The sequence below is a fragment of the Hylobates moloch genome, unplaced genomic scaffold, assembly GCF_009828535.3.
Source record: "Hylobates moloch isolate HMO894 unplaced genomic scaffold, HMol_V3 SCAFFOLD_1, whole genome shotgun sequence".
NCBI classification, from domain to species: Eukaryota; Metazoa; Chordata; class Mammalia; order Primates; family Hylobatidae; genus Hylobates; species Hylobates moloch.
The window spans coordinates 173,452,213-173,460,936 of record NW_026652276.1 but is presented as its reverse complement, the minus strand read 5'-3'; positions in this window follow the sequence as shown (position 1 = coordinate 173,460,936).

The following is an 8,724-nucleotide window of genomic DNA, read 5'->3' as shown; positions in this document are numbered from 1 at the left end:
TATTTTTATTCCTTTATTTAACTATCAAATCCCTAGTCTGTGGCTTACACTGAGATAGTGTAACTTCTTATAAGTACATTTTGCTCCATGGAGCTCAATCCCATCTCTCTCCCTCCCTCTTCCATAGTCCTCTACCTTGGCCTAACACTCACTAGCTCTTGTTGCATTCTATTGCATCTCTAACCAGTTGTGAAACTCCTTGCACTCTCAAACACTTTTCCAAAAGTGTTCTTTCAGTTAAAATAACATTATCAAAATCTATCTTCCCCCGATTATATCTTTAGCCTTGAAACTTGCTATAATGGGTTATTATTTTCTCCAATTCACATAAAAAGAGGGATAAACTTTTCCCTGCTTCCCAATGCCCTTTAGTTGTCCTCATGCCATTTCCTCTTTTTGCCAGCCATGCCTTAGGCCATCTGCTCCTTATACGTGTATGGCCTGGCTCACAAGGCCACATGGTCTATATACTAACTAGATCTATATGATCCAGGCTAAATAAAGGCCTATGACTATGATACAATGTCATGATAACTCTGAATATGCCCAAATTTTATTAGTGTAGCATACCACTGCTACCTTGATTACTGGATTTCATTTTCCCTTTGTAAAATTTTCCAACAGTTATTTCATACATGCCTACCATTTACCCTGCCTGTACAGTTACTGCACTGTCTTCCATATTCTTCCATTTGTCCTTCTCTAGTTCTCTCCAGGTGATATAGACTGCCCTTGAAGTTGCCCAAAGTGACACTATTTTTCAATTTCTACCTATGAAGTTCCTTTTTTTGCTAATTCATTTTTATTTTTCCAAACTTGTCCCCACCCCAAGTAGTCCCCAGGGTCTATTGTTGCCATCTTTATGTCCATGAGTGCCCAATATTTAGCTCTCACTTATAAGTGAGAGCGTGCAGCATTTGGTTTTCTGTTCCTATGTAATTCACATAGGGTAATGGCCTCCAGCTGCATCCATGTTGCTGCAAAGGACATTATTTCATTCTTTTTTTATGGCTGTGTACTATTTCATGGTTTATATGTTCCATATTCTCTTTATCTGATCCACCAATAATGGGCACCTAGGTTGATTCCATGTCTTTACTATTTTGAATAGTGCTGCGATACACATATGAGTGGATGTGTCTTTTTCATAGAATAATTTATTTTCTTTTGGATATATATCCAGTAATGGGATTCCTGGGTTAAATGTTAGTTCTGTTTTAAATTCTTGGAGAAATCTCCAAACTGCTTTCCACAGTAGCTGAACTAATTTATATTACCACCAACAGTGTATAAGTGTTCTGTTTTTTCCACAGCCTTGCCAGCATCTCTTGTTTTTTGACTTTTTAATAACAGCCATTCTGGGATAGCTGGCAAGCCACATGCAGAAGAATAAAACTGGAGCTCTACCTTTCACCATACACTAAAATTAACTCAAGATGGATTAAAGATTTAAATGTAACACCTCAAACTATAAGAATCCTAAAAGAAAACCTAGGAAACAATATTCTGGACATTGGCCTTGGGAAAGAATTTATGACTAAGTCCCCAAAAACAATTGCAACAAAAACAAAAATTAACCAGTTAGACCTAACTAAAGAGCTTTACACAGCAAAAGAAATTATCAACAAAGTAAGAAGACAAGATACAGAATGGGAAAAAATATCTGCAAACTATGCATCCAGCAAAAATCAACTATCCAGAATATATAAGGCCCTTAAACAATTCAACAGACAAAAACCAAATAATCCCATTAAGAACTGGGCAAAAGACATGAACAGGCACTTTTCAAAAGAAGGCATATAAGCAGCTAATGAACATAAAACAATGCTCAACATCATTAATCATCAAATAAATGCAACTCAAATGAGATACCATCTCACACTCATCAGAATGCCTATTTGAAGTTTCTAGGAGAAAAATTGTAGGGCTCAAGAGATGTGGTCAGGGAACCCTTCATTACATTTGTAACCTACTAAATTCCAACACTGTCCTACCTTCAATTATTATTTTACCCTCAGGTTTAGATTCTTCTCTCTAATTTTGGACACTATTATCTTTTGACTTCAACATCTATCCTAATTCATTTAATATTATGGACTCATATCTTAACCACCAAAACTATTCTCAGCTTCTATCAACCAACACAGCCATATCATAAAAACTTCCTTCTAAAGTATACTTTCTCCATTGCGAAAATCTGAAATTCTGAGTTTCAGCTCACTGTCCCTTCTCTTCAACTCTATTCCATCCTCATGCTCTGCTCCCCAAGGGACTTTATGTTCAAGTAGAACATTTAATTACGGATAAAAAGATCCCAACTTTGAAACCAAATTATTTTTCCCTTGCCTAATGTTTTTATTAAACTGAGATCTTCAAGGGCAGAAACCATACATTTTATTATTCATCATTATATCTATCCTTCATTCTTTGACAAATGATTAGCACATATAGAAACTCATAAATGTTTGATGAGTGAATGGTCACTCCTGAATTATTAAATATTGTACATTATTGTCAGGCTTGCAGATATCTTTCATAATGAGTAGAACTGGGAGAGGTGGAGGCAAAGGAGGGACAATAACCAAATTCTTTCTCAAAAATGTTCCCTCTTTGCCCTTCCTCCATGAGATATATTTATATTATTAAACAAATCTAGAGCCATAGCACCTGAATATCTTATGTGTAAACTATTGCATGATCAGTATTAATCAAAGAGGGAATTCAGAGTACAGAAAAGATTAGTTGGTAGAAATAAAATGAGGTAAGTCAGTAAATTCAAGAGAAAAGATACATGCCAGTGAGATCCTGGGGAGAAAAAGACAAAACAATGTTGAAAGTAGAGTAGTGTAGGATTTTTTTTTTTTTGCAACCATGCTAATATATTACAAAGCTGGAAAAAATTGAGCAAAAAAACAAAAAAAGTTGTATTATATTATAACACAATGTATATGATAAACATCTATGAACTTATACTGATATAAATGATTGAATACATTAATAAATGGGAAAGAATAACTAAATCTCCCATGTAGAATAATTCCTAATAATTTATGTAGATACTCTACCCTAAAGATGGAAGGTGTAAAATAACTCTCTAATCCTTAAGTGTGGGCTAAGAATAGAGACTTCCTTCCAAAAAGTACACAAAATGAGTGCAAATGTGTAACTGTATAGTAGAGAACAAAATTTCCTCAGCAGGTGATCAAGATTCACATTAACTGTGGGAAGTCATGTGAATAGTGTGTACCTTTGATACAATGCAATGAAAATGGCAATTTAGCTCTGTGGTCTTCCTCCCAAAAACCTATAATCTAAGTCTAATCATAAGAAAAACATCAGACAAATTCCAGTCGAGGTGCATCCTAAAAAATATCCAACCAGTACTCCTCAAAACAGTCAAAGTCACCAAAAACAAAGTCTAAAAAACTGTCACAGCCGAGAAGAGTCTACGTAGACGTGACAATTAAATGTAATATGTCACCCTGATGATATCCTAGAACAAAAAATGAACATTAGATAAAAACTAAAGAAATATGAATAAAGTATAGACTTCAGTTAATAATACTGTATCAATATTGGTTCATTAATTGCAACAAATATACCATACTAATGTAAGATGTTAATAATAAGGAATACCTCGCATGGGGGATATAGGGACTCTTTGCACTGTCTTCTCCATTTTTCTGTAACTCTAAAACTGTTCTGTAAATCAAGTCTGTTTTTTTAAAGACCTTTTTTGGTTACATCTAAGGTTGGTCTCTAAGTTTGTGCCCTTCCTTCCTCACTGCATACCAATTAAAAGTCCAAATTTCTTAGCTTAGTATCCAAGGACCTAGAAGATTGCAAAACATTGTCCCTTGATAATTTGCAGCTCTCCTTATCAAGCAGTGAAAGCTTTTCTTTCAACTTTTGTATGTGGTCTTGGTCAACGACTTGCTAGTATAAAACAACTAGTGGCTTGGAAAGTGCTTGAACACTGAGTCCATTCTTATGCTCTTGGAACATTGCTGCTATATGAACAAGACCAAGCTAGACAACTGAAATGATGTTATGGAGGGAAACTAAGTCATACTAGTCATCAACCTGTCAGCTACACATGTTAATGAGGTCATCCAATCCCAGTTGATCCTCTAGCTGACTCCAACTGCATGGGTAAACCCAGGTAAAACAGCACAAGAACTGACCAACTGCTGACAGCCCCAACTGCCCACCATTTGGTAATGAACTAATAATTGTTCTAATACACTAAAAGTTGAGGTGTTTTGTTATGCAGCAAAGCAGCAAAGGTTAACTAATATACCTCTCCATTACTTTATCCCACCCAAGTCACATTTCCAATGTTGTTTTCCAGAATTCTCCTATGTCCCACCTAAACTGCATGATGTTTTTATTCCATAGAAATGCTTTGCACTTTCCGGAATATTTAGTTATGAAATTTCCCTCTGCCTGAAGTGCCTTTATTCTCAAATCTCTACTAAAGGAAATGTCACTCATCTTCCCCTTCTACAGAAAGTAATATATAAATATAAGAAAGAGGAGAAAACTTGGTTCACCAGATTTCCTCTTAGAAAGAGCATTGTATTCTTAAGAAATGATGGGTGAGAGGCTGAAGAAAATGGTATTGATTAGGATGTAGACTCACCTGCAGAAACAGAGACCCAAACTATAAATTGATTAAACAGAATAGAAGTTTACTTCTTTCTTGTGTAACAGGACGTAGTCAACCAAAGATAGGCATGAGGATTTGACAGTGTCAATCTATCTTCTTGCTTCACTATTCCTGTTGGCCTTATCTACACAGTTCCAGATGACTCATTACCACCACATGCCAGGCAGAAGGAAAGGGTCAAGGTGAAAAGGAGGGTGTGCTCATTCCTTTAGGGAAAAAGACAGACATTGTACTTCAGTTCTGCTTGCATCACATTGGCCATGGTCATATAATTATACCTCGTTGCACAGAAGGCTGGGGAATATATTGTTATCTTGGCACTCAAATATTCTACTATTACTATAGAAGAAAGGAGGAATGAAAATAAGGCTCAATACAGTCACCAGCACAAGGAAGATCAAGTATATCAGCCTACTAAAATGCTATATAAAGGGCAAGAAGACAAATTGGCTTTGTTCCTGAGAGGTAGAAGAGTACGAAAGACAAAAAGGAAGCCACGGGAATGATAGAAGGCTATGATTCCTCTCAGAAACTTTTAACTCTATTATGAATTTCTTTTCCAAAATCTTGGAATGAGAACCCTGACGGAAACTGGTAAAGAAACTCAATTTTTTAAGGTAAAATAAAGTACTATATTCCTGAATGCAAAAATTAGAGGAAGAGAGAGCCATGATAGTATGAAACCCTGATAACATACAGAAGACTGTGGAAAGCTTTGAGTGTAACTGGACTTTGGAATTGGACATTAAGAAAACCTTACACTGATTTCATGAAATAGGAGATAGGAGGCCTTGCTGACGTCTGAGTACCAACAGTTTCTTTTAAAATCTGTAACATTTAAACAAACAAGGGTGCTAAAAGCAGAATTAAGCATAAATGAAAAAAAAACATGGTTTCTTTAAAAATAATCAGTGTAGAGTTCCTAATCATGCTACATATAGCAATCATAAAGTTGGCAATTTTAGAGAGCTTTAGTTAGACTTAACATAGTGTTAGTTTTAGCTACTGGAAATAGAGATGAAGTATGAATCACTTTCCTAACTGAAATGTAGGCTAAATGTAACTATCACAGATTTTAAGAATGCCACCTAAATTTCTTCTCAACCACATTTTGTGTACTGACACTAAGACATCAGTAAAGGAAACAGGATGAATTTCCAGTCTTCCCAAAAGAGGCCAAATGGACTATATAGCTTATAATGTTAGTGCAAACTACACAACAGATGGACAACTGTGCACTTCTGACAGATTGAGGCATGCCTGATTACAAAATAATTCATTGCTGAAGAGGCCTCGTTACCAGTAGAAGCTCTCATGGAGAAAGTTTAGTCAGAAACAAATAAATATTAAGTCATCAGGAAAACTTAGGTAAGCTTTGATGTTTCATTATTCATAGAAAGTGAACTTTCAGATGTTAACCACGTATAACACAGGCAGTCATCTTAGAAGAAATTGCTGTTGATCAATTAGTCCACTCCTTCCTATATAAGCTGTGGAAGAATAGAAGTTTAAAATATCTGGTCAACTGATGTTCTATACAGAACATCATTGTGTCCTATTTTGAACTACTGGTGGGAACTTCAGATTTCTGCCCGGATACTCAGGTAATGTCTATGTTACTAATTACTGACATATAGAATTCAGGTAATTTTGATAACTATTTTACTTTGTTGCAATATAATAAATACGGGAATGTCTATTACACTGACAAACACATTTCTTTTCTGCACACACTATGACTTGCAAGTGCTTGTGTCCATTATATATTAAAATATGTTGAAAGTAATAAGCAACAAATTCAGCTTCTAACATGTAACATTTGCAAAATCCTCATCTTTTTAATCCTTTAATCTCTTGTGAGCAGGCTCAACATCTCTGAATTTTGCCCTATAACCACTTCTGATCTTGTCTCTATCACTTGGAAAGGACTGAGGTAAATGCTCCATTTCCAGCCCTTTTGACACTCAGGGGCATCTCTATAGTCTTTAGAATACCCTCAGCTGTGCTGCTTGTCTCCTAAGAATACTGGAAATTTCCAAGTACGTGTTTCTGCCAATCTGCATTTCCTATGTTGCAGTGTTGTAAACTGGAACTCTAGTCCTGGTTATCCATTCCGTTTCTCCCAAATCTCAAAATCTTTTGTAAAGAAAAATAACATAATGAATTATGACATATATACATATTTTGTGCAAACTTGTAACTACGTAAAACCAAATACGACTTAATATAAATGATACGTGTCAAATATTTCTTTAGCATAATAGTATCTTTGAGCTATTAATTGGTTGCTACTTCTTCCTGCACATTCTTGTACCCATTATGCTTCCCCCATGTAAAGGCAGCTTTGATACTTTCTATACTGAGAGAGAACATATATATGAACTAGAACAAATAAATATTTAATGGATTGTTATAAATTTATATGAGCCAATAATATTGAAATCCAGAGCTTTTGATCTTTAAGAGCCAGGAATTATGGAGAAAAAATGGACTTGGAGAGTCTAAAACCTTTCATTTGAAAACTAAAAGAAGGGCATAGATTACCTAGATCAGAGTTTATATCATAAACCAGAGCACAGGAAGACTGCTGATGACATAAGGGCAGTTTTTCCAACCAAAACAAAATGAAACTTTTGACAAACTTACAAGTACCAGTAGGCACCTGAGAAAAGCCCCCCATATGATACTCCCTTCTTGGAGTCAAAATCCTAGGGTGGCAGGGGAGAAAATAATAGAAACCCCATATTTTGGGGAAATCTCAGAAAGAAGGAATTACTTTCTGGTTTTTCAGAGTTCAGTCCAGAAGATTCTATGTTCTGGTTAGCTAGTGCTAGGAAAAAAACGACCTTGAAACATAATGGCTTAAGACAACAATCATCATTTTATTATTATTCATAGTTTCTGTGAACCAGGATTTTGGGAAAGGCTGGGATAAACTTCTGGGTGTCTCATGCTTTTGCAGTGAGATGATGGCTGGATCTGCAACAGTGGATGGAGGGTGTCCCCAAATCCCTTCGAAAGGTAGAGTCTCATCTCTGTTCCCTTGGGTGTCTGCTGGCCTTAGTGACTCACTTCTTTTTTTTTTTCATTGAGACGGAGTCTCACTCTGTCGCCGAGGCTGGAGTACAGTGGAACAATCTCGGCTCACTGCAACCTCCGCCTCCTGGGTCCAAGCGGTTCTCCTGCCTCAGCCTCCTGAGTAGCTGGGATTACAGATGCCTGCCACCACACCCAACTAATTTTTGTATTTTTAGTAGAGACGGGGTTTCACCACATTGATCAGGCTGGTCTTGAACTCCTGGCCTCAAGGGATCACACAGCCTCGGCCTCCCAAACTGCTGGGACTACAGGCGTGAGCACTGTGCCCGGCCAGTGACTCACTTCTAATGAATAGAATAAAGTCAAAGTGACAATATGAACTTCTGAAACCACAAAAGGCATTGCAGCTTCCTCCTTGCTGTCATTCTTAGATCACTTGCTCTCTCAGGAAAGCTGGCTGCCATGTTGTGAGGACACTCAAGCAGCCCTATAGAAAGGCCCATGTGATGAGGAATTAAGGCCTTCAGCCAGTTGCCAGGGATGATGCCTCTCATCAATAGCCATGTGAATGAGCCATCTTGGAACTGGATCTTCTCATCTCGGTCAAGCCTTCAGATGACTGCAACCTCAGCTGACATCTTGATTGTAACCTCGAAGAAGTCCCTAAGCAAATCAGACAGACACACCACTCTTGAATTCCTGATTCACAAAAATTGAGCTCAATAAACTCTGTGGTAAGCCACTACATTTTGGGGCAATTTGATATTACTATGAGGCGACAGGTAACTAATATGGAGGAGAGGCTGGAGCAGCTAATGGCTCTCCACTCATTCGCCTCTTTTCATATAGTCTCAGGCCTCTCTGTATGGCTTTTCTGCATGGGCTAGTTTGGCCTTCCTCCTAGTATAGCAGCTGGACTATTTACATAATGGCTGATAGGTCTTTTATGACCTATTTTCAGAAGTCACATAGCGCCACTTCCTGCATATTCACTTCATTAAAATTGCCACAAAAGC